Source organism: Hirundo rustica, chromosome Z (assembly GCF_015227805.2).
Source record: "Hirundo rustica isolate bHirRus1 chromosome Z, bHirRus1.pri.v3, whole genome shotgun sequence".
Taxonomy (NCBI): Eukaryota; Metazoa; Chordata; class Aves; order Passeriformes; family Hirundinidae; genus Hirundo; species Hirundo rustica.
In genome coordinates, this window is record NC_053488.1 from 25,032,986 (window position 1) to 25,060,299 (window position 27,314).

General features: G+C 38.3%; 1 long non-coding RNA gene across 1 annotated transcript; it reads right to left on the reverse strand.

Moving 5' to 3' along the window:
- Positions 1-2,268: 2,268 nt before the first annotated feature.
- On the reverse strand, positions 2,269-3,258 carry LOC120765772 (uncharacterized). Its single transcript, XR_005704510.2, has 2 exons — positions 3,211-3,258; positions 2,269-2,390 (listed from the first exon to the last, which is right to left on the reverse strand). It is a non-coding gene; the product is annotated as an uncharacterized LOC120765772 (long non-coding RNA).
- Between the last annotated feature and the right edge of the window lie 24,056 nt (positions 3,259-27,314).

The window sequence follows — 27,314 nt, forward strand, 5'->3', positions numbered from 1 at the left end:
TAAATTATTGCTTGCTTGCTTGATGAAAGGTGGTGTGTTTGTTTTTTGTTTTGTTGTTTGCCAGTTTGCTTGTTTTAGTTTGGTTTTGGTTTTTTGGTATTTTTGTCACAGCTTTGTTTGAAATCTTGTTTTAAGAATTTTATTTCTGGGCTTCCTGGTGGGGTAGGTTATAATTACAAGAAACTGTAAATAGATACATCCTGTTAAGTACATGAAATAAGAAGCTGAGAGAAAAATAAATAACAATAATAAGAAAAGAGACTCTGACCTTGAAGGATTAGACACTCTTTGCAATGGTTTCTGTGTATTAACCCCCGGTTCTTGTCAGGAAAATAGCTGTTGTTGTTGTTGTTGTTTTTTTTTTTTTTTTTTTTTTTTTTTTTAAGAAGACAAACCATTTGAAAATTCAAATGTGGAAAATCTCACTTCTAAAATAAAATCCTTATGGTTTTCGGGTTCTGAATTTGCAGTCCTTGACTGGGTCAAATAAAAGTTGCAGGTTTTACTCCATCAAATCTTAAATGTGTTATGACTCTGTTGTTAGAGTCATCTTTCCTCTATATGTGAACCTCTAGGGACAAGAGGGTTTGTCTCATATGCAGACATCATGGCTAACCAGAAACAGGATACCAAAGCTTCACATTGAGATCATCAAGCCATTCCTGTGGAATTCATGTGCTACATGAATTCCAACTCCTTCACAGTGCATCACAATGCTCATTTGTCCCCTTAGAACTGATATATGTTGCTGTAGGAGATGGGGACTTTATCTGTAGTTTTTGTTAATTAGAGGGAAGTATTTAATCTTTAATTAAGGTAGGAGATTTTTTGATTTGGGGTTTTTGTTGCCTTGTGGTTTTTTTTTTTTTTTTTTTTTTTTTTTTTTTTTTTTTTGACTAGAAGTTGCCTTGTATTTAACATAAGCAATTATCAGTTGAACTATGAGAAAAAAATATGCATTTTTTCCTCAGTTGTACTGTGAAGGCAAAAAAAATAATTTAACCCATTAATATTGTTGTACTGTGCACATTAACTATTATTTTAATGTTGTCTCTCTCACTTATCAGTACTATGATATGTACTTATTAGTATATATGCTAATTATGAAGCATTCTTGGTGGAATGTCATCTTGTGTTCAACACTGTCATCGGGCATACAAGCCTGAACTGGAGAGGTATGTGCTCAAGTTGAAAACATCAGTGAAAAACAGAATGGGATTTGGAGCCACCTATTCCCCCATTCTAAAGCTTTGGGCAGAACCTCCACCAGAGACCAACAAGGAATCATTGCAAGGTGGCCTCACTAAGATCTCAAATCAGCAAAGCACTTAAGCATGTGATCAAGTCAAAATGATTTAATAACTCAGTTGAAGTGCTAACATACAGTCTAAATCAAGAAGAATATACTTTATGGTCTATTTCTTTGGAATATTGTCCTTTTGAACTGAAGGAGGGGAAGAGTACAGGCTTTCCCTAAAGACAACTGTGCTAAGCATAATATCCCAAGTCCTGCCTTCTAGCAAAACCACCATAAAAGGTAAGTAAAAAGAGATGGGTTTTTTTTAAGATACTCTGCATAAATCATCACTTCTTTTATTTTCATATCAAAATGCAAATATTATGTTAAAAAAAAGAAAATTTTCTCTTTATTTAAAAATATGTCAGTTGCACAATGTGATATTTTTACACACTAATCTTCTTTTCCTCAGCCTAGGTTAAACTTCACTCTTATGCCAACAGATACTTTACGATTACTCCTAGTTACAGTTCCCCCTCTTATACCACAGTTTCTCCATCAATTAAATGGAGGAAACTGATGTCAGTGTTTCTTGCAATATAGTTGCAGTTCAACACAGCTGTATGTTATAGAATAAGCAACATGACTGATATTAAATAAATAATAATATAAATAAATAAACTAAACAGAAAAGCAATTCAGAATAGATTGAAGGGGGAGGGGGGGGGGAGGGAAATGACCCTTAATTTAAGTCTTAGCAAATTAAGTGCCATTTATAAATATTTTCCTTAGGCAATTTAATAATTTCTCAATAATAAAACTAATTATTTAGTCACAAACATTTCTGCTCACAATAGGTACTTTTATTAATAAGATCCAGTCTGATCTTATTAGAAAATAAACTTCAGGAATACCTCTTATTCCACTCATCTCAGCAGCAATTTAAAGTACAGTTGATAGCTGTTTAAAATGAAAAGACACAAAAAACCCCAACAACAAAACTCACAAAGGAACATTCTACAAGCACTGAAACTGATATAACAGCCATTTATTTTTCTCCCCCTTACTCCCAGTTACTTAAAAGGTAAAGATTTTTAGATGACAAAGCTGTCAATACTGCAGTAAAGCAAAAATAAACACAACGAGCAGCCACCTGGAAAGGAAGAGAAATTTGCATGTTGAAGGAGGCTTGTGCATCTTTCATCAAGTCCTAAATGAAAATCCTATATAAGGCAAGCTTCTCGTGGAGATGCTGACCAATGCATTTGAAAGCTGGTACCTTTTTCCTTTCCTTGCAAAATACACTATTTTGAAACCAAGAAAATGGCCAGGGAAACAAAACCAAGGGTTTTTAGCAGGTAGAGTACAAAAACATGGTCAGTTCTTGCTGCTGCCTTATTGATGGCAACATTGCTTTCACCTTTAAGCATGTGCATTTTTGCCTATAATCTTTATTTTCTCTTTTCACTGCTGATTTCAGAAGTAGGGGACTCCTGGGCATAATGAAGTTGTGTTAGTAGGTGGGCATCTTGTATACTGAGATCAAAGAGTAAGGGGGAAGCAGACTTCATTGAACTGATAGTGTAAAAACAAGCAAACAAAAGCCACAAAAAGAAACAAACAAGCAAACAAAAGCCCCAAAAAGAAACAAACAAAAAAGAAAGAAAGAAAAAAAGGGAAGTAGAAAAGACAGGGAAATTAAGCCATCACAACTTTCTCAAGATTTCACAGCTTTTCTCAAGAGAAAAGTAGATGCAGAATCTGTAGCCTCTAGCTGAAGGATTCTCTCTTTGTATCTGTGCTCCCATTAAAATATAATCCACTGAGCCACATTCACACCCATTAATTAAATGCCTGACTTTTCTCTCAGACACGGCAGTTTGCATGAAAGGCGAAGGAGAGCATTGCCAGGCCATCCTGATGAAAACACTCAGCCAGGATCTGGCAGTAAAGCAGCCAGGAGCAGAGCTTACCTCTCCTCCCAGTCTCAAAGTCAGGCACTTGCAGCTCTTCAGGGTACGATGCTGCCTCTTGACCAACTGCTTGTAACTGCTTTCATCCTGAGTCTGGTACCCAATTAGCACCTTGTTAATCACACACCTGCAGTGCCTTCACCCGGAGGTCACCAAACCTCGTGGGCCTGATTCTCAAGCCAGTGCTCTGGCCCCAGTCGGTGATCAGTCCATTAAATCGACAGCTTTAGAAGAGCCTAAATAAAAGGGGAATGAGGTGATCTGCAACATTAACCCTTTTCTTCTCTGTTTTTTCCCTCATATGCACCCTTCGGCCATCTGTCACCACTGAGAAAGTAATTAGCTAACGGGAACATTTCTTCTAATCAGGGCCAGGCAACAGCAAAAACAAGAACAAATGCAACTCTCAGGCTATTGTAGTGTTTCTCCAAATCCTTCTGGAGCTGTTACATCTCAGGAAGAGTAGTCAGGAAACTTGACTGATGTAGTAACAGAATCAGCAGTATGCTAAAAGTTGTGCATCTAAATAAGTCATTCATGATGGCTGCTTTGTGTTTTGGCCTCATCAAAATTCAGGCCTATTACAGCATGGGGAGAAAAGCTCTGGGAAGTGAAATGAGAGCTGGGAGAGACAAATGTAAATAGAAAATGTGTTTCTGAATTGTGCTACAGGGACTAGTATGAATATAACCTACTGGTAAATGATGGTGTTTCACTCAAAGAAGGATATTGTCCAGTGGTGCTAATATAAAGAAATAAAGTTTTGAAGAATTATCACAGCATAATATTGACTCAAAAGCATTGTCTCCAAGACTGAAGCTAAAAGAAATCTCCTCATGAGAGGTGTATATGTAGCTATGAAAAGATTACAATACCACCTACATTTCAGGACCAATATTGTACTAACTTTTCATCTCAGTAAAGCCAATGTTGATGCAATAAAGCCCCATACGTGACTTAGAAGGTTCAGGAGAAATGTAATATGTTTTAAAATTTCTGGCACAGAGATAAGTTGAACTTAAGATGAATAGATAGTGCAAATAATGCATATCTTTAGGGAGGGCTAAACTAATGAGCATAAGCTAAGACATTTTGATATGCAGGAGATTGGTGTACTCCTTTATATACATTATTTTCACACTTGGGAGCAAAAGAATGATTCTGAAAAAAAAGGTAGAAAAAAGCATTTATGAAGTATATTAGTCCTTAGGGAAAGAGAGAATACTCAAACTCTCAAAAAGCAGGCCATTTTCGTATTGTTTATATTTTGGTATATTTTATATTTTTGGTATATTCAAAGCCTTCTGAGAGACCCTTGTGAGAAACAAAAGCCTTGGTGATCCGTCAAAGATGCTACTGTTTAACAATCAAAGCTTTGGATTTAATACCAATAGACTCAAATCTTGGCCATGTCTGCTTTCCTGAGGTCATTTTGTGAATGCCACACCATATTTACACAGATCTGGAGAACACCCCTGAGGTTTCATTCCTGCAGTTCAGTGGAGTTGTGAATATCCTTCCTTCCAGGCAAGTTAAAGAGAAACTGAAGTAGGATTATTTGACAGCAGTTCAGTTCAGGGTTGTCTGTTTCACTGTCAAGATATACAGAATCAGCAGAACTGGTATTGGCACCTACAGATCAATGTAATGTTAATTAATTAGAAAGAAATCAAATAAGTGATGCATTCTGTGGTCTGAAGACCACATGAACAATTAACAAATGCCTATAGAAGTACTAATGGTGTAATTACTTTGGAAGCTGAGGAATTTTTGAGGCAGGTAAAACTCACAAAGACAAGGGACTAAAAGGAAAAAGAAACAATGATAGACCAGGATGAGAAGATCTCTGTCTTGTAGTCTGCAAACATCCTGTGTCTGTTTCCCGCTTCACTATGGAATTTGTTGTATGGTCATAAGTCAGTCCAGCTGAGCTTGTCCAAGTAGTAAAGGTTAGATCCAGACTTAAAGCTAGGAACCCATAGAATGTCATACCGTTTTTGCCATAGGATTGGTGTAATAAAAATAGCAGTTTCTACCAGGCCTAGTCCACAACTGAGCGCATTTGTTTGTTTGTTTGTTTTTGTTTACTTCAGGTTTACCACAAATGAAAGGCTGAGCAGGAATTGTGATAAGACAGCCTCTCTCACATATTTCTTCTGCCAATATTGTTGTGTCTGATGCTAGTTTTTTTCTCATTATATTCAGTGTATCTGAAACTAAGCTCCACTACTTGTAACTAGTCTGTGGTAGCGAGCAGAGGAAATAGCATTTTCAGGAAGCCAGAGAAAATTCATGTTAAAATATATGCTGATATTATTAAGCTGGTTGTTGATGCAGTAGAAGTACTGAGGCTTGCTTGTTTAGACAGTTGGCTGTAGTCAAATTAAGCACGCCTGAAATTCGAATAGAACCACAACTTAAATAAAAGATGACAATTATATCCCATGTTTACTTTCATGCTAAGGAGAACTGTGACATTTCATTCTGAATGGCTTCTTAGGCAATGTAAGACTGCGAAAAATTCTGTTTGTCTTTTACTTGAAGTTAAGTGTGTGTGAAGATGAGTCTTGCTCTCAGAAGCTTCCTGTGATGTGGTAATGGAAAGAAAAAATCTTCGCTACTGTGACCAACTCACCCATCTGTTATGTTGTTGCTTCCTGGATGCACAGAGATTTTCAGAGGCTGATGGCTAGGCTGATGCTAAAGTTTCCCTGTACCACATGTCCAAACAACCTCCATGTCACTAATTTAATAAATTAATAAAAAAGTGAGAGGCAGGGGAAAAAAAAAAAAAAAAAAAAAAAAGTGGCATAAACCAGAACCTCAATTCTCAATTTTATCTGCTTTTATTTGGTTGGGGGGAAAAAGCCAGATTGTTTTGATAAAAAAGGAAAAATGGTATCCCACTTTCATCCAGCCACATGCAGTCAATGATTCCATGCCACTTTTATTCAGAAATTCCCTCATTTTTACATCATTTCCTTTTAGATGTTTGACGTGTTTTTCTAAGTAGTTCTATACCCATCATTCTTAGCTCAGTTCAGTATCTGGAATTAACACTGGTGTTTTAACTAGTGATTTTCATTTAAGATTTGCCTTACAGATAGCTCAGAAAATAACTAAAATAGCTAATAGGTTTCTCTTTTATGTATTTGTTGATGTGAGTAATATAGTTGATAATTACGCATCAACTCACCTTACTTTAAGATATCTGTGGTATGATGAGTATAACAAAATTACAAAACTGTCCCTTGTGTTTAGTTTGTTTTTGTTGTTGTTGTTAGTAGTTGTTGCTTTTTTTTTTTTTTTTTTCCTCTTTTTTTTTTTTGGCAGGAGGGAATTTTTTTAGTGTAGCATTTTGGTAGAACAATTAAAGACTGGTTTTATGCCATCATAGTATCATTTGATATCAGAAAATACAACTCAAGGTACAGCTCAGAAGTCAGATGTGGTTTACTATACAAGCACCTGTTAACTGGCAATGAGAGCTGGCATTACTATAATGGAAATGCCCAGTATATATTTATGGATCATTAATTCAGTTTATAATATTGCAGCTGTCAAAATCTACAGATATAGATTCTATTTCAGACATTTTCCTTTTCTTCCTTGTAATTCACTGTGATTTGTGTGTGTGTGTGTGTGTGTGTGTGTGTGTGAGAGAGAGAGAGAGAGAGAGAGAAGTTTAAAAACCAGATTAGTTAAATGTGCCATTTGAACTATATTTTTTGTCTTCACATTTGCTGTCTTAATGAGCAAGGTTGAGCATCTCAGTCTTTGAGAAGAACTTGTTTAATGCAATAGTCTTTTTCTCTCTGGCAAGAGGAGTAGGTCTGAGATAACACCATACACACTGACAAAAGATTCCCATAAGTAGATGATGCTCACAGTCTTTCCTCCTTCCCTATGGAGAGATTTGAATAATGCAAGGTTAAAGGGCTTGGCATATTACCTCAGGACAGCTGTTCTAGTCCTGCAGAACAACATGAAAAAAACACAGAGGCAGACTGGGATGGAGGTGTTATCATACAAACAACGCTTGTCTCACTGCTGTAACAATGAACACAAGGTGCGATGCTGGGACAGATGGATAGTGAGAAATCAGGAGGGAAAAACACAGATCATAAGCTGAAATTGAAGAAAGTTAGACAAAAAGCAAAAATGCATCATTCACGACATTGAAACCGTGATCTTGAGTTTTTCTGGCTTATTTGTCCTCCTGACTAAAGCTGTGATGAAATAAGGCCAGTCAGGGACAGAGGGAGAGGTCAGGAAGATATTGGTCACTTAAGAAATGAAGCAGTGCTCAAGGGTCTCAGTTGCACCATGTTTCAGAGGTTGAACCTCCAACAGAGAACTGAAGCACGTGGGGAGTGGAGAGCTAGGAAAGAAGAAATGAGGAAAAGAACAGTCATGTTGTCCAGGTGGACATAGCTGACACACAGGTTATGGTTGTCATCATGGATTGTCAGCCTCACATAACTAGATTCAGGCACTTTTAATACTACAGAGGTGTTTATTTATAGCATATTGACTTTATTCAGGTAAATGACAAGTCCTTAGTAAACTTTGATAGGGAGAGGTGTTGCTATGCCTCAGCTGCCTTTTTGAACCTTATTTTCTTTTTCATCTTTAACCTTATAACGCCTTACCCCTAACCACCATCTCTAGTTTTCACCAGTTTCATGTAAGTGTTCCTGGGTCATCATATGTCATCTATTATATTTTAAGTTGGTCCTTCTACACTCCTCACTTTCCTAGATAGTTTTGAATTTTTGTAACTTCCTCTTCATCTCACTATCTTGAAGGTGTCGTGTGACCTCATAAAGAAAAAATCTTGTCGTCTTTATGCTTGATCTTATGAAATCTTCATGAATGCTTATCAATATGACGTTTCTGTCACTGATCCATCACATTGCAGGTGCACATCCGTCTATCATCTTTGCTGTCTTGCAGATACACCTATATGTTAAGAAAATCATAATATTGGAGAATGTTATTTTTTGAATGAGTCTGTTTCCAGTACTAGTTATTTATGTTGAAAAGATAAAAATAAAGGTATGACTGTCAGTCAACATAAGGTTGCAAAGCTATTTTCCATTAAGGCAGTTGAAATTTTGACCCAATAACATGTTAATTTAATGGGAGTTTCAAGGCTTTTGAAAGGACCCTGTTTCAGAAAAGAAGGTCAGTATTTTGAAGTTAGTGACACTCATTTGTTTAGGTAAACCTGATGTCCCTCATCTGTGTCCACAGAGATGGACTGACTTATTCCAGTTTAACAAAATGGAAAATGGGAGAGTATGTTCTCCATCAAAAAATCTCATGGCATAAAAGCATTCAGAAGCCATCAGCTTATGTGATGTGAAAAGTAATTAAATGCAACAACAGCATGACATCAGTAGTGGATAATTTTCAGACTTTAAATGTCATTCCTTTTAAACTCAAGAGTTGTTTCAGGTTTTTGTCTCCATTTCACAAGATAGAGTACAAAACATTGTGACATGCTTAATATTTCTTCCGCCAAGACGTCCATTCTGATTTCATTCTCACCCTTTACAGAGTTGTTGATTTCAGCCTGCATTTGGCTGCCAAAAATGCAATTGCACATGCAGCACCAAGAACAAAGTGAAAATGAATTATGCATTGGGAAGGAAGTTACATTTGAGTCAAAAAACTTAAGACTTCAGCACCTCCAAATTACAATATAATTTATGAGTGAATACATTTAAAGAGATAGCAACGGACTGAAGCAAGAGAGGGTCAGCCATGTCGAGGCTTAATATAATTTACAGTAGCTTTCAATTATTTATTTTTAAGAAGCCACTGAGCACACTGGATCTTTTCAGTGGTAATGTCAAAATATGGATATTGGGAAAAAGACATGAATAATAGTGACAGGATTTTATGCATGATAATGGTATATGGGGGCATTTAAAATATGGATCGCTCACCAGAGCAAAAAGCGCATGTCATTTACTCTGAGAATACATGACTGTATGCTTAGTGGCTCTTCTCCTGCCCTACAAAAGTTTGTTGAACTTGATTTTTTTTTTTTTTTTTCCTTCATTCTTCTCTTTTGATTTAAAACTTTTTGCTTTGAAACAGTGGCTGTGAGTTCAGGTTTACTTCCCAGAAAGAAAAATGAGCCAGGGCTCTTTACAGTGACTCAGGCAGAATGAAAGAAAGCCTTTTAAAACTTCCAGCTCATGCAGTTAACAATGTTTTGCTTTTTACTTATCTTTTTCATAATATTGTATCTAAAACAAGTGTGTGGCTTTTGGCACCCTAGAATGAAGTCTAGAAGATCTGTTTTCAATTCCTTGAAACGAATTCTTTCATAAAAATAAGCAAGTCTCTTTAACACTGAAGATACAAAAGGCTTTTTGAGTCTCAGAATCCCTATGTAATACTTGCTGTGATATTATAAACATCAAAATTACTGAAACCTTGATTTTCATCTGCAGATATACGCAAAATAAGATGGTCCAAAGACTGTTTACTTAGGATTCCAGCCTATGCCCAGACCCTGGAAACCAGAAAACATACCAAGGTGCCTCCAGCCAGCAATCCACACAGAAACAGACCTCCTACAACTTCTACATCATATCTGTTTGTCCCAGGCTGGTCTTAAATGCTTAAGGTATCCATTTAGACTATTTTATTTAGTCACCTGAAATCTGATAAAAGTGTCCCATGTGCCTCTGTAGAGACCACTCTGCTCATCATTTTCAGATGGTACTTTTGGGATCAGCCTTACACATCAGATTCCAGGGGACAACCCAGCCTGAAAACTATACTCTAGAGTAAAAATAAGTTCCTCTTCTTTAGGTTACCACCAGCATTTTGCCTCCGTCCTACCCATGTGGTTGCATTACTGTTTGGAGGCAACCTCTCTGGCCTTGGAAGTGGCCCCCCATCCCATGGCTGTGTGCTCTCTCCACAGGTATATGTGGGAGTTATCTTTCTTTTTAAGGCAAATCAGAAGTAGATAATCAGATATTTTACAATACCAAAAGTGAGAGTTAATGAAGTATTTAATACATTGGGAGCTGATAATTAGTGCTTCCTCCTTTTTTAGTTTATTGATTTCCATGCCTCTCTTTCACCATGCCTCTCTCCTTTGTCTGCTCTTTCTGACCAAGATAGAAATGCATTGAAGAATATCTGATCTCACAGTGGAGATTCCCTCCTGAGGTGTGAGAGTTCTGGTCTCATAAATTAAACACTTTGAGCATTTAAAGAAAGATTTTTCAAAGTATGTGCTACAACTGCTGAACATTTAAGGCAGAGTGCAAATACTTGCAATTCCTTCCCATGTTGATGCTTTACAGGGGAAAAAAAAAAAAAAAAAACAACACACCAACCAAACAAACCATGGCATGACCTGCTCCATTTTTTAAGGAAAAAAAAAAATAAAAAAAATCAGAGTTTGCAGGTAGAGAAAGGAAATCTTCATCTGGGGGCTGGACATTTACATTACAATAGATAAGTCAATCTTTTAGAGTGCTCATGGTTCCCAGTAAACCACTCAGGTTTTAGCATCTTAAGATCCCATTCTTATGTATCTCTGCCTAAACATTGTGTAAGACCTGTACTTCAGTTGAATCCATGGCATCTGGTGACAACCATAGGAATCTTATTTATCCTACTACTATCATTATTTCCAATAATAAGAATAGTCCTTATCTAATTAAATGTGGGCCTTACTCCTGAGCTAGTGATCCTTTGGCTCTCTTAAGCAAAACAGAGAAATCGTTACTTTCAGGGTGCAATGCACCTCAGTCTTGACTAGAAATCTGAAATACGTCAGCTAACATGACTAATTTACTTCAAGTGTGGGGGGTTTTGACTTAAGGATGTTGTTTTTTGTTGTTGGTTTGGTTTAGTTTGTTTGGATTTTTTGTTTGTTTGTTTGTTTAGTTTAGTTTAGTTTTGTTTTGTTGTTTGGTTTTGGTTTGTTTGGTTTTTTTAATAGATTATAAAAGCAATGTTAAAATTAGCTTAGGACTAAACATAAAAGACATAGACATTTAAAATTACCTGAGGTGGATTAGGTAATTTATTTCTCTATTTGAACTTACCTCTTTTTTACAGGTGGAATGTATTTATCTTAAATAGAGAGGTAGAAGGGGTAATTTTGTAATTTATCACTTTAGGAAAGCATTGACCTGAGTTTTGTACTTTGTGAATAAATTTGGGAGGAACTTAAGGGGTATATCTTTGTGGGGTTTGGTTGATTTGTTTGTTCTCAGGGTTTTTGCTTGTTTGTTTGTTTGTTTTCTATTTCTCCTTTTTAATTTTTTTCTCTCTCCACTTTCTTTTTTCTTTTTTTAATATATTTTCTTCTCTAGGGTTTGGGTTTGTTTGTTTGTTTGTTTGTTTGTGGGGTTTTTTGTTTGGTTGGTTGGTTGGTTTTGGTGGGGTTTTTTTGTTTGTTTTTTTTTTTTTTTGAGAGAGAGAGAGAAAGAGAGAAAATTAACATGGCCCTTATTGTCCCATCAGCTGCCATGCTGGTAGAGACAAGTAAAAACTAAAACTGTAGAGATATTTAGTGATTGAATTCTACAGCAATTCATACAAACTCCTCTCATATGCAAGGACAGCATGGGTGGTTTTTGTTTGTTTGTTTGTTTTATGAAGTTAGCATAACTGGTTCATATTGTCATCAACAGATCAGAGCAGACCAAGGGACAAAGCATATCTGTGTGTGAGATGAAATCACCACTTTCCCGTTAGTCATAGCGGGGAATATCTAAAAACTTTGTGAAATAAGGAGGAAATAACTTACTAAGTATTTCATCTTCTGAAATTCCATATTGATTTTTTTGGTGTGATCTTGTCTGATATCACAAAAACACAAGAGAAAATGGGAATTATCTGATCTTTGGTTTATCAATAGATCCCAATTCTTAGAAAGTATCACAAGCCTAAGCCAAATCGTACAGCTAAGTAGCTTCTTAACTGTTCATTCTGCATTGACTTTGTCTTATTTGTCTTTCCAGATAGTGAAGATCACTGCGTCTGATTATTGGACATGTAATACAAACTATGGTGGAGGGCGGGACCATCTTTTGGTTTGGATTTTCACAGAGAGTGACCATTTTGAAGAAAGATGAAATAGTATCATTCAGATATTTTTTCAAGAGCATAATTTAGGAAAGGTAGGAACAAAAAAGGTACATGTGTCCTCAAACGAGATTTGCATACTGGGTAAGGGATTTCAGTACTGTCTTTGTGGTTGTCTCCACAAGCACATGGAAAAGTGAGAAAGCCAGCAAAGTGGGAAATTAACAGCCACTTCACCTAGTCCCAGTATTTAATATTTGCTGCAATTCATGACAGAAGAAAAAATTAAAACCACTCTCAAGCCAGAAGAGAACAGTTCCTACTTTCTACCATGAACTGCGTAGGGATAAATAGCAGGCTTAAAGTTGAGAATTGCACAGATTGGTAGAAGAATGAAGAATAAATACACCCCTTTTCTCCTTTTAATATATTACTACATTGTTCACTTTATGGAAAGAGAGTTAACTGCCCGCAAGCTGCTTATCTTCTTCAAACACAGATGAACTATAACCAGTGTCATTCATCACTCAGTCCAGGGGCACTGCAACTGTGAAAAGATTGGCCTAGAAACCAATAGTAAAGATTGTCCAGTCTGGTTTCTTATAAGGAAAGACATTTAAACACTACTGTTTAAAAATGCTGCATTGGCTGAGGTTTGCAAGAACAGTCCATCACAAACACCTGTGCAGCAACCCCAGAAAGCAAAGCAGTCTTTTACTAACAGCTGACCTTATAAAGTAACATTCTTAACATGAGTCCTTTGAGCCAAATACAGACAAAGCTTTTCTGATGAACTTCAATCTACATTTGGAGTTGCAAATGTCTTACAAGCTTCCACATTTTCCTCACAAATCATGAAAAACTCTTAAGGTTTAATGATCTCTCATACTCTCTTTCCTCAGGTGATTCTACACTTCAGGAAGATTTATGCCTACCTGTCAAAAGCTGCTAGATTTCTATCTCTCTTTCTTTCTAGCTCTCTCTCTTCTCGTTCTACTCCCTTGAAGTTTCAGAGCTGGTTGTCACTCTTTAACAGTTTATTTTCCATAAATACACAGTGAGCATCTCACCCTTTCCTCAACACTGGAGCACATTCTGCTTTCATATGCAAATCCTCTCAGTCAACAATGTAGCAGAAATATGTTTAAACAAGAATAGAGATAGCTAATCAATGTACTTCCCAAAAATTACTTATTCCTGAGTTGCTGAGTCTGTCTTTGCTTGGTCCTTGCTCGGGTACAACTCCTGTGAATGTCTAGGGAAGTTTAGTTTGTGAAACAACTGAGAGAGCTGTGAGTAAGAGTATTAGCATAGGATTTTATATTAGTCAATTATTATATCAGAGATATCACTAGAGTGGGCTCCTGAGGGTGTAAATACACTGCAGGCCTCTTACTGACATCCTTCTACTACCATTGTGTATTTTTCCCAAATCAGGTGCCTATTATGTCTTGGTCTGTAAATCTGAGCAGTCCCACAACATCATAAAGAAAATCCAGGAGTGGAAAAATCAGTGGGCATCTTTAGAGGATTGACCTTGGCTGGGTGCCAGGCCCCAACCACAGCCACTCTCTCACTCACTTCTGCAGGAGAGAAAATATAACACAATGCTAATGAATTAAGGACAGGGAGAGATCAGTGGCCATTGTGAGCAAGACCGACTCATCCTGGGGATTTTAACTGAGTTCATTGCCAACAGAAGCAGAGCAGGCTAAGGAGAAGTAAAATAAATCTTAAAACCAATTTCCCCAAATGTCTCCCTTCTTTCCAAGCTCTACTGCTTTCCCCTTAGTTGCCACCCTGGTTTTTCTGAGGTTTTTTAAGCCTTTTGATTGTTCATAAAATGGAGTCAGAATTTTAGCTACTGTACAATATTAGGAGCAGTTTCTGCTCTTTCTCACACATGTAACATAAACAAATCCTTTGTTTTTCATTCTCTGTCCTTTGTTTGCATATTTCTAACCTGAAAACAATTGTAACTGACAGTTGGTCTGGCCATTCGGCTGGGAGGTGAAAACTCCAGAAGCCAATCCAGAGCCAGACCCACAAATGTATAGAAAGTAAGAAATAAACAGGCAGAGGGGCTCTCGGCCTTGGCTCAGCCTTGGGGCTCTCTCAGAGGAACACTCTGCCCTGGGAAATTTCTCGTCTCTGTGTGATTGCTTTGCGTATCCCGATCACACTTAGTGGTGCAGGGAGATGGAAATGGGGTTGTGGTCAGCTCATAACAGGTTGTTCCTGCTGATGCTCAGGGAGAAGATTTGAAATCCTTCCCCTACTCAGCATGATGTCCTTCTTGTATGAGGTAGTTCTCCATTATTTGCTCCAAAGTGGGTCACTCTTTCACAGAGTTCAGTCCTTCAGGAACAGGCAGGTCCAGCGCAGGACCCCACTTGTCACAAGTCCTATCAAAAACCTGCTCGAGCCCGGGCTCCTCTCTCTGTGGGTCTGCAGGTCTTGACTGGGGCCTGCTCCAGCACAGGACTACTGTGGGATCACAGCCTCCTTTGGGCATCCTCCTGCTCCAGCCTGGGCTCCTCCAGGGGCTGAGTTGGATCCCTGTTCCCCTGTGCTCTCTCTGTGCTGGAGGGGCACAGCTGCCTCTCCATGGGCTGCTCCAGGGGCTGCAGGGGAATCTGAGCTCCAGAGCCTGGAGCAGATTCTGCCCCTCCTTCTGCACTGTCCTGGATGTCTGCAGGGTGGCTCCTCACACATGTTATCACTCCACTCTTCTCTGGCCAGAAATAGCTCTACCTATTTTTTTTTATTATTTTTTTTTTTTTTCCCCTTATATGTTATCACAGAGGCATTACCATCATTTTCTATGGGCTTAGACTTGGCCAGCAGTGAGTCCACCCTGGACCCATCTGGCATTTGCTCTACTGGACATGTGGGAAGATTCCAGCACCATCCCAGAGAATTCACCCCTGCAGCCCCTCCAATACCAAAACCCGGTCATGCAAACCCAATACAGAATATCAGATCTGTTTTCCCTAAGCTCCATTTAATTAGTTAAATTAAAATATTTCCTTTCAATATATTGTGTTTCTCCCTTCTCATATATGTTTAGAGAGGATTCTGATGTCTCTAGGTAAGCCAGTTATTTCTCAGCTTTGCAGATATGTGTTCAGAAATACAAATATGAATTATTAAATATTGGGATATAAAAGCCTTTTTTTCTAGCTGTAAAATCATTACAGATTTGAAAGAGTTCTATTGTGACAAAAGGTTTTCTCATGATTGTGATTACCCTATAACCATTGAAATGGTATTTAATGAGTGTTTAGTATTTTCAGCCTGTCCCATTTGATCAGAAAAACATGCTTATAACGTTTCTGTCAAAGGACCACATTCCATCTTTTTCCCTAAAAAATGTTGGACTGTAAGAACAGAGATGAGAAATACCTATTGTTTCTTCGCTTTTCCACTTACTGACAGACTAGTATTCTTTCCATTATGATATTTTTAATCCTGCTTTAAATATTCAAACTGAGGGTGAAAAGATTATCCAACAGTGTTAATGTCAAATTTACTTTGCATGAGGTGCACTAGAAAGGAAAATTTGCCTTAACGAGGATCAACGTTACATGCTAAAATGTTATAGTGTATTATTTGGGTTTATATTGTATTTCATTTTTATATTGGGTTTTGTAATGGTTTCTTCTGTACCACTCTTCCCCTGGAAAATGTATCACGTGGTTTGTCCCTGCTCCTTTTCCCCACCCATCCTCCCATCCTGGAATGTAATCCAACTCTGTTCCACTCCCACTTTGTCCCTGGCTGGGTAGTGGCTTGTCCCTGCCTCTAGCCCTTCCCCCTGGGTAAAAACCAGGAGAAACGCATGGAAATCTCTCTCTTGAGATGGGGACTGGACCGGGTTTCTGACCCTGCAGGGGCGGGACCACAGCAGCAGAGACTGAATAAAGCTGTAATTCCCACCCTGGACCAAGTGCAGACTCTTTCTTTTTTCCATCGACAGGGACCTGCCCTCTCCAAAGGAAAAGGTTTGCAGCCTCTGGGATCTTTAAGGCCCTGGGGGAAAAATCCTTTTGGCTGTGGTTTCTTTCTCAAGCTAGCTGAGGCAAAAACAGAGCCAGGGCCCAGGGAGAGAGAGAGCCACATTAGGTGATGTCCAAGCGTGGTGCCTGAAGCCACAAGGGGCTCCCAGAAGGCTCGAAGAACCATGCATGGAGCACGTGGCCGAGGAACCCCATGCAGGCACATGAGTCCAGAAACGTAGCCCATCCACACAGAGACAGACCTGTCAGGCTTGGCATTCGCTGTGGAGTCTCTGAAACACAGGACTCCATAGACCAAGGCTGTAGTTTTCCTTTGGACTTAAAAAAAACATCGGAGTGCTGCAAAGAAGCCCCCCGAATGGCAGGCTGCTACCAGAGAAGGTGACCGCATGTTCGTGGTCAGCCGACCCTGGGAACCGAAACTGGAAGCTCTTTTTGCACCAAAAGGGTCAGTTTCAGGCAGAGGGAGCTACTGGAAATTTTTCATCTGCATGCTGGATTTTTGGTAAGTATTCCCAACTTGGGAATCTTAGGAAAAATCTTTCAGAGGCTTTAAACCTCAGGGAGGGGTGTTTCCTTTGGCAAAGCAAATCTGTTCCGGCTGGACAGCCCTGGGGGTGGAAAAAGTAACAGTTACTCCTCCCGTTTTTTTTTCTCTCCAGCAAGGTTTTTTTTTTTCTTTTGGTTTCCCAGTTGCAGTCAAAGGGGACACAGAAACTTAAAATCTCAGCCAAAAATGGGTGCTAGGGAGTCTGTGTCTCAAAAAAGAGACTATTACCAAATTTTTAGTGCCTTGGATGATGGGGGGACCCATTGTTCAAAGAAACCGATGAAAAAAATTAATTCACTGTTTTTTTTCTCATTTTCCATGTGTATCATTAGATTAAATAAGCTTCCTGGATTCTTGGGAGGCTGTTGCAAATAAGTTGGCTGAATCAGGCACTCTCAAGGCCACAGAAATTGCAAATTTTGCTCTCTGGAGCTTGCAAATTCTGCTTGCATTGCAAAAGCAAAATGAAAGGAAAAAGCCAGTTCTTGGTGGATTTTCACCAGTTCCCTCAGTTTCTTCCTCTCCCAACCCCAAAATCCATTTCCCAAACCTCCCTTCTTCCTCAGTTTGTAAACCTCGTGTTCGATTTACTTTTGCAGACAGTTTGGGTGCTCAAAACCCCCATCTTAGTGATCCCCAAGTTAGTTTTGGTTTTGGGGGGGGGGGGGGGGTCACAAGATGGAGGTTACCATGAGGCGTTTTCCTCCTTTATTCCCCAAGATGGCCAATGCCATGTGCTTTCTCAGGGTACGGGTCAGGTGCTGGAATTGCACCTGAATTATCTGTCCCTTGGGCAGAAACAAAGGTGGGCGGACACAGCGCAGCCAAAGAACTAGTTGTTTAGGGTTTGATGAGACGAGACCCGGAAGGATCTTGATCTCTCTCGGTGTGTACCTGGTGTCCCCAAGGATGACATACTTACTGCCAACATGTTGCCAGGAGCCTGGCACTTGTAGATCCAATGAATCTAAATGCCAGTCTGTGTCACTTAGGTGCAAGGACTCTGTCAGCTGCAACCTAAAAGGCTTTTGGAAACGTTCAGTGGTTAGATTGGGTCTGCTCACATCACGATCTGAAAGGGTCATATCTGGTGACTTCTGCTGAAAAACAAAACTGGTTAAAGCAGGATTAATTAGATTAGCATTTGCATTTTCTTGTTTTTTCTCCCCCCTCCTCGGACTTGCCCCATTTATGCACGTGTTACAGAGTGCCTTTTTTTTTACGGCATTGTGAGATTTTATGGTTATTCCTCAGGAAACACTGTATCAGGAGCATCATGATTCCTTGCCTATACAAGCCCAAACCAGATCTTCAGCTTCTGTTCAGCAGAGGCTTCCCGGGATGATGGGATATTTCCAGGGTTAAATCATGATCCTGAAATTCTCCTTATTTATTGGCAAAAAAAGATTACCTCATAAAATTCTCAAATACAAGGGCTAAGAAGCACTTAGGAGTGACAAGTGGGTTTTGCATGGACAGTCAAAACAAAGGCTTTTCCCAAGCAAGGAAGCAACTTTCCCATCTACCACTGATCATGACAGAGCTCTTGTGTGTCCTTAAGGATTCAGACATGTTTTCCCATGACTGTTAATGTTTCCAATTTAAGCAATCTTCTTGCTATCAGTGAGGATTTTGGCCTAGTAACAGTTTCCCAGTATGAATAAACAGCGCGCAGCTGGCTCTACTCTCCTCAGTATGCAACAAAATAGACGTCAAAACTTGTGGATGTGAAGACCTTGTGCTCTGCTAATTCCAGCAATAAACACAGAAATTTTACAGAGACATGCTGAATGGGTTTTTCATCCCTGCATTTGTGCTAAGAGACTGAGTTGGAGTCAGTTCAGGTAGCAGACCTGTTTTAGCGAAGCAATACTTTGGGGTTCATATTAAAGGGCAAAATAAAACACAATGCTTCCCTATCTCCAGCTTCAGAAGTGACACTTGCTGTGTTTTTCAACGTTCTTTTGAGGTTTGTATTGGCAGAACATGAGTCACTTTATTTCTACAGCAACACTCTTCATAGCTCTAAAAGTGTTTCATAGAAGCCAGTAACATCCCAATTTTGAGCACCAGCAGACAAATTATGTGTTCAGAAATAATTCCTCAGTTCTTTGTTTCAAAACCTAGTTGAACTAATTGATTTTAAAGTGGGGTGAGTTTGGTTTATTTATTTTATTTGTTTGCTGTTTTAATCACTCCTTGTAAGCTGCATGGTTAATTTACAATTTATGTTCAAGAAACAGCAAATGGTTACTACATATCCACATGTGCTGTTTTGCTCTCTTGCTGTCCCTCAGAAAAATTTGATAAATGTGAATATTTTTGCTATGTATTCATATTCTGAACCCAAAGTTTAGGTATTTAAATCAAGAACTGAACACACTGAATGTAAGATATAGCCTCTTACTGATTTTCCTTTGCAGTGTTTTCTTGATATCCTGCCTTGCACAATGCTCTTATTTAAATAAATAGTAAATAAACTAATGAATTTAACCAATATTCAGTATAAATTACTTCTAAATTCTAAAAAAAAGATCCTGCTGACGTTTTTGGTTTTGGTTTTTTTTTTTTTTTTTTTTTTTTTTTTTTTTTATTTCCCTCACAGAGGGGATTTGTATCTCAATTGTGAAAATTCTAGAGGAAGCCAGTGGTTTCATATTCAAGCTAAGGCACTCATCTTGATGTATTTTTCTGACCTTGTGTCTGTCAGTTTCCCATACAATTAGAAGAGAAATTATGAGTCTTAATAGCACTGTTCAGAGGAACTGAGTGCCAGTGACTGTATAAAAAACATGCGTCTCCATGGGACTCTTTGAGAGAGGAGGAAATCTCCTTTCCAGTATAACTTGGGGATCAGAATATTTCCTGTAGAAATGGGGGAAAGCATCCTCAAAAGCCTCCATTGGACTGGGTTTCAGCTGAGTTTGAGCTTCCACATTCCAAATAAGCTTAATTGTCTCTTGTTTGATCAGAAAGGTTTTTCTAGCCTGTATGGTGCAGCTAGATTATTTAATATACCAGGAAAGTATACATATATACCATGTTGGAATAAAGCATCAATGTAAAAGAGTGAGTTAATCGTGTGGAATTTTCTTCCTGGATTTTAGAGTCTTTTTTTAGTTATGTTTACATGTATAATCTAGGAGAGTGTATATCTTAGTAGTGGGCAATTAAATTCTGCTTGATTGTTCTGCCTCTGGTTTACACATTTTATGTTGCTTTACTGCACAGTGACCCAGATTTAGCAGTAGTGATGGAACAAGCACTGGCCTCTGGCTGTTCCATAATATGGTTAGTAAACACACTTTTGGAAGTGAAATCCTTGGCCTCCATTGCCCATATCTGCAGAAATTAAAACAGTTTTAGCTTATTCTGGGACAACTTAGGATCTGTGGGCCTGTGCCACAGAGTCATAGCTTTGAACCAATGCCAAAGATTATTCCTTGGCAGGAGAGCTACATGTGACAGATCATGGAGACAGGGGAGTTAAAGGCATCACAGCAGGTTGGTAAATATATCTGATGTGACTAGCTACAGTGTCACACCCTGACCACTGGGCCATTTTTTTGGTGTGCTATCTTAACTGTCTTTCTTCTATCAATACATTACCAACCTGAATTATTTCATTAGAAATTTCTTGTTCCATTCAACAAAGTAAGTGAAAGAGAAAAGATCCATTGAAGGCAGAAAATGCCTAAGTGTAAAATACAAAGAGTAGCTTGTCACAGGAGCTATATCTCTATTTGGACTTCTGCTATTATTAATGTGCACTTAGAAACCTGAAACAAACCCTAAAGCCATCTTTTTTGCAGAGACCTAAAACAGATTAAATCAAATACAGATGTGGAATTAGTGCAAAACAGGTGTTGAAAAGCCGTGTCAATATCCTAAAGGAATCCACTCCATATTGGAAGGAAACTTAATTTCTACTATAAAGAATTTGATTATGTATTGTTATAACAAATGTGATTAATGTTTTGTGGTGATTAATCAACTGCAAAATATATAATTATGCCATCTGTATTTTTCCAGCTTCTTGTCACTTAAGAATTCCACTGGGGAGTGGGAGGTGGGATAATGAGTGCTGGTGGCATTTAGAGTGCTTAAAACTGCACTCCGAAAGCCTGAGGAATCCACTAACAAAAAAACTGGCATTTATTCCAATAGCAAAACCTCTAAGCATATTAGAGTAAGAACCCAGAAGACCCATTGGCTTGATAGCTACTTATGTGGAAGACCCAGTTATGGAGTTCAAACAGCCTGGGACCCATGAGGGCTTGCTCCAATTCCAAGGTAACCTATTAGAACCACAGGAGAGTACTCAGAATTTGACTTTTGGACCACCTCCTGCTGTCTGATTTATGAAACAGACCTGACACTGATGCAAGGATCATCAACTGTCTTCTGGTTGCATGTAAAGTGAGGTATATTTGCAGTGACAGTTGAGAGCAAAGAATAACTACATACATATATTTTATTTTTTCCCCCTAGGGAAAGCAACTGTTTAAGTTCAGATCTGAGGTAAGACAATTGGCCCACAAAATCATCTCTCAAACTGAAGAGATGCCTTTTCAAAATGTAATGCAGAATTAAGGTAAAAAGTAAAAGAGGTAAAAATAAAGGTTCCTTAGAGAAGTTAGTCCCAGCCACAGTACAGATAAGTGATCTGTACCAGTCGTTTACCTACTCTCAAATTAAAATACATCATTTGGGAGATTGATCCTTCATCTGTTTGGTGTTTGCAGAGGGAAGAAAATGTGAAGACTGAATCCAGAGTCTTAATATCTCCCACATGCTTATAAGAAAAACATTCTGGTAATACTTTTTTTTCTTCTTTTTATTTGGTTAACTTTTTTTTTTTTTTTTTTTTTTTTTTTTTTTTTAATATAATGTCTATGTAAAATATGATCTAACAATGCTTCCCTTTTTTATCTATCTCATATAATATTGTTGAAAAGTAATAGAATCTTGAAATTTAACAGGGCAAATGCAGGTCCTACACCTGGAGAAGAAGAACCCCAGGCACCAGCAGAGGCTGGGGCTGACCTGCTGGAGCAGCTCTGAGCAGAAGGACTTGGGACTCCTGGTGGATGTCACACTCTCCATAGCCAACAGTCTGTTCTTGTGGCCAAGAAGGCTGATGTTATCCTGGGGTAGATTAAAAAGAGCATTCCCACCACATTAGGGAGAGGATTCTGGCCCTCTGCTCAGCCCTGTGATGCACGTCTGGAGTGTCGTATCCAGGGTCTGGCCTCCTCAGGAGCTCCTGGAATGAGTCCAGTGGAGAGGTACAAAATTGAATAAGGTACTCTCTTGAGGATCATCTCTACTATGAAAGAAGTCCGAAGGAGCTGAGTCTGTTCAGACTCAAGAAAAGACCACTGGCAGGGGACATCTTCAATGTGTACGAATATCTAAAGGTGAGAGATCCAAAAGGATGGACCAAGCTCTGCCTAGTGATGCCAATCCATAGGAGAAGAGACAATGGGAAGAAACTGGTACACAGAAGTTCTGCCTGAATATGAGTGTTGTGGTGCCTTAAGCGTGGTCTCCACGCACGCCCGGGCTAGCTCAGGCACGGCGGTGTGGAAAGGTACGGACAGCTGGCAGCGCCAGCTAATCCGATCCTGTGGGGTCTTGGCTCCCACACGAACTCGGCAGCAGGCACAGGTGGTGCAGGGCAACAACAGTGGAGATAGAAAGGCGGACTCTGCTGAGGGGGTCACAATAGTTTATTGGAGGCCCAGAGTGGGACCTCCTGACCTCCAGGTGACTGCCCAGGCAGAGCCCCCAGGCTGCTTGCCAGCACCTTTTATTTGGGGGTGGTACAAGGAGAAGAGGCAGGGGGTGAGCAAATCAGGGATCACCAGGGAGGGGTCACCCTGGTGAATGATATTTTCATAAACCATACATAACTGATGGGGAGGGACCCTCTCTGGACCTGACCTATCACTCGGCACCCTTGGAAGAACTTCCTAGCTCCAGGGGAAGGCCCCGAGATGACAGGCAGGGCCCGGAGGAGGGGGGAGTGGGGGATTGATGTATAACTGTTGGAGGGGAGAAAAACAGAGAAAGACCATTGGGGGGAACAAACCGTGGTACATAGAACGAACCATAAACTAACAGCACATAACAATAAAACTAAAACAAATCCTACACCACTACACATGAGGAAGAGTTTCTTTACTGTAAAGTGATGGTGTTGGAACAGTGCATCCAGAGATGTAATGGAGTTTCCCTCACTGGAGATATTCCAGAACCATCTGGACACAATCTTGTGCCAGGATTGAAGAAGGGAACTAGGATGAGATGAGCCACTGTGATTCTTTCCAACCTGACACATTCTGTGATTCTGTGATCTCCAAAGAAAAGGAAGATGAATGCAGGCTACAGCATATACTTTAATCATGGTCATGGTGTAGTTTTGAATAAAAGATTCAAAGATCAATGGATCAGGTGGAAACTAAATGTTAAGAGCTAGGAAATGTGATCTAGTTAATGTTTTTATTTTGCAGTACTTGAGACAAAAGACAGGGTTAAATAAACTTCAAAAATACACAGGAGTTTACTTAAAAATCTTAAAAAAGAGCAATATACTTTCACTTACACAGGTCCTCACTGGCATTTTAGACATCCACCATAGCTGTTAAAGTTCAGCTGCATCTCCAGAAGACCATAAACACCTCAGAAATATTGTGTCACATTTGCCAGCTCCATTGTGGATAACTTGGATATTAGGGATAAGACACTACATGTTTGTTTAGGTATTTGGCCCACCTCACATCTTTCAGTATATGGATCTCTGTATCTATCACTCTTGGAATTCTCCCTGTGAAAAGATACTTTTGTCTTCCTTCTTGTGTTCCATTTCTCCCTTGCCCTTTTAATTTGTAACATATCTATGCAAGATCCATTCTTCCTGATCTTTTAAGAGATTGATCACTATTGTTTGAGGACAGTTGCAATCCCCCATATGAAAAAACATAATGATGTTACTAAAGTCAGTTTCTGGCAAAACTCATGAATCAGGGAGGGGTACAGCCTGATAAAGGAAAAGAAATATCCTTCTTACATGAACACATTTTGATAGTGAGCAATAAAAAGGGGAAAAAAATAAACTACAATAAAAGTTTCATGACAGTTTCAGTTTGGGTGATATATAGTCAATGTATCAGTGTTCTCTTCATGGCTAGAAGATAGTGTGGATGCAGAAGAAGCAGCATAATAGTTTGAAATATCAGTGCAATTTGGTTTTAGGGTCAAGAACCTTTTTGACATCCTTCCTGGTTTAAAAAAAAAAGAAATAGAAAGGAAGGAAAGAAAAAAGAAAAATAAAAAGGAATAAAAGAGAATGGACATGGCAAGAAACAGAAAATAGAGAAAACGCACTTCTAAAACATAAATTGATAATGAAAAGGCAAAAATATTTGGAATCATAGTACTCTATATAATGTGAGATCACTAGGTAGTGGCAGTGCCCCATTTGGCGTTCACTTTGGTGTCCCCTAATTTTCTCCCTTCTATTGGTCCTTGCAACTGCAGAACATTCTGAGCATCAGCAGAAGCAGCTGCTGTCACCATGTCAGCATCATCACCTTTTGTTCTTTCCCGAAGTGCTTACGACTTGCTCGTTACAACTATTTCTCTCAAATGGTTGATACAGTTTGGATGAAATGTATTAATTGCAAGTGTGTGAAGTATTAAAGAGCGAACGTGTATGAATGATTGGATTAAATAACGTGAATTAACATAAGAAAAGTAAATCTACATTAGAAAAGTAGTTACTGGAGTCTCCTCTCATAATCAAAGAAAATAGACTCCACAAACAGATAATTCAAAACACTGGTGATTTTGCCTGGAATTTGCACTCTTAATTTCCAGGTTATTAGAAACAAGGAACAATTGCATTGATTCCAGTGGTAATGAGACTTTTAATTTAGTGGTGGTGAGAAGCAAACTTGGTTCCAGCATGCTCCCTTTTTTCAGCCATTCCTTCAAAAGGAAATATTCTAATTCTAAAGAATGGACAAAGCTCTGAAAATCATACTGCAGGGCAACATCTACAGTCTTCTGTGGCTGGAAATGAAGGAGGAAAAAAAAAAAAAAAAAAAAAATCTGACGACCCAGGAGTTCATTCCCTTTGCTAAGTTTTGTGATTTCCTGCCAATCTGTCTCTGTAAGTCTTGATTAAATATTCAGAAAAATCTTTACTTATACATAAAGTTATTCACTTAAAGGTGCTTCAAATAAAGCAGACTACAAACGCTTTGTAAAGGAAGGCAACATCCAAAAGATACCATATCTTTGAGTCCCAATTAGGCCAGATCATTAGGGAAATGTATTGCACGTAAATTTACATCCCCTGTATGGAACTTCTTGCCAGATAACAGGAACCTCTCAAATGTAGGGTTTTTTCTTTCATGATTATTTTCACAGAATGAGATCATTATTTCAGATAGAATATAGCCAAACATTATTAAATTCTGGGGGGAAAAAAAAAAAAGAAAAAGTCAATTTACCTAATTAAAAATTATAAGTTCAAACTTACCATTACAAATGAAAACAAATATGAAAACTATTTGGTGCAAAGAGATTCCTTTGTCTTAAATGGGTATATATACACATCAGCAGTATTAACTCCTAGAATACTGTAGGGAAGTGGATTTACTTCTCTCAAGCACATTATGCTAAGAATCTAAGAGTTCACCTCATTCTGACTCAAAGATTATCTAACTAGTGATCCACTGTGAGTTTTCTTTATCTTCTTCAGTAACAAATTCAAATGATTTCTTCAATCCTCAATTGTGTCTGGTCTACCTCCATTTAGGAGATTATATGAGCTCCGAAACTCTCATTTCAGCATAAAATTACTGTCCTGGATCTTATGCTTACAAATTTTATGACTCACCTTTGATTTCTGCTACATCCAGCTCTTGCTCTATTCAAAAGCTCACAGCTTTCAACGTAAGAAGCTGCTGCTTTAATTGAGCCAATTTTTTTAAATTGCACAATTGCCAGCACAGGAGGCATTTCAAGATCAAGAACACCATTTCCATATAGTTAAATTTTCAGTCACTTTGTTTTCTTCCATCATTATTTCAATGTTCCTCTTTCCCTCTCCAGCCTGCATGTATGGTTCCAAGTTACATAAATCAGAAATTGGCTTAATTGTCTCATCCTTTTTAAATTTTTTTTTTTTTTTTTTTTTTTTTTTCCCCCCGAGGATCCCACCCTGAGCTTGAATATGACAGGCACTATTTTTTTTTTTTTTTTCCCCCTAGAATTCTGTCTCCTGCATTTGCTGACCACTACTTCCCACTAAGTGTTTTTTAAGAGAAAACTTAATAGACTGTAAATTAGTTAGAGATTTCCTGGGAACTGGAATGAGACATGAATAAGGATATTCTTAAACTGTCTTTTTCTTAATATCTTATAATAGATTCTGATAAAACTATGAGAGCAAGTAAAATTTTAAAGGACATAGCCACTGGAGTGACATATGACATAGTTTGTGTGAGAACTCCTCACTGATTATTTTACGTATTATATTAACACTAGAGAGAATTTCATCATGGAAAATGCTTTAGTCACCGGTTGCAATACTACACCCCAAACTGACACTTGACTCTCATTCCTTTTATTTCATCTTCTTTTTGTTTGTTTGTTTTTCTTTTTGCTTGTTCATTTGTTTGTTTTGGCTTTTGTGTTGTTTATTTTTAAATTTGGTTATGTATGTTTTATGGGCATTGCTGTCATATAACTGTACTAGAAGGCTGATGATTGAGAAGTAAAATTGTGAGTTAAGTCTTTGGGGGAAAGGTAACTTTGTGTTAAAAAACATCCACAGAAAGTTGTCATGTACACAGGACATTTTAAATAACTTATCAATAAGCAACACCCTCCTTCTGGCAATTCCTTCATTAGTAGGGTATAAAATATATCTTTCATTAGAGCTTAAAAAATATCAACACTTTGTAAACATAAAATTTTCTGTGTTAGTTCTTATCATTAATCTTAAAAAACCCCCGAAAGAGTAGACAATACACATCTCTGATAAAGGAGAAGCTCAACAACTCTTTAAATAAATAACTCCTTTCCTTTTTAAAAGTATTTATTTAGGGAAGTGAGAAGTTGAACTATAAAACCCCTTGAAAACTAGCTATTTGCTTATCCACTCAGACAGCATCAGTAGCAACAATTAAGTTTTCCTTCAGTTACAGTAGTAGTGTATTCCTCAGTTTTTATCCTGAATTTCTGTGAAAGAATAGTTAATTCTTCCTCTCTTTACAATTTCTTTTTCTTTATTTTTCCTCTTCTCTCCACCATCAGTGATATAGAGTGGGGATAGTTCTTCACACGTGGATGATGTCAAAGGATGATTTTTATATTTGCAGTGCGCTGAACATTTTACAGCCCTGCCAACCACTTGTCATAAGCTCATGTCCCTCTTTCAGTGTCAGAATGGG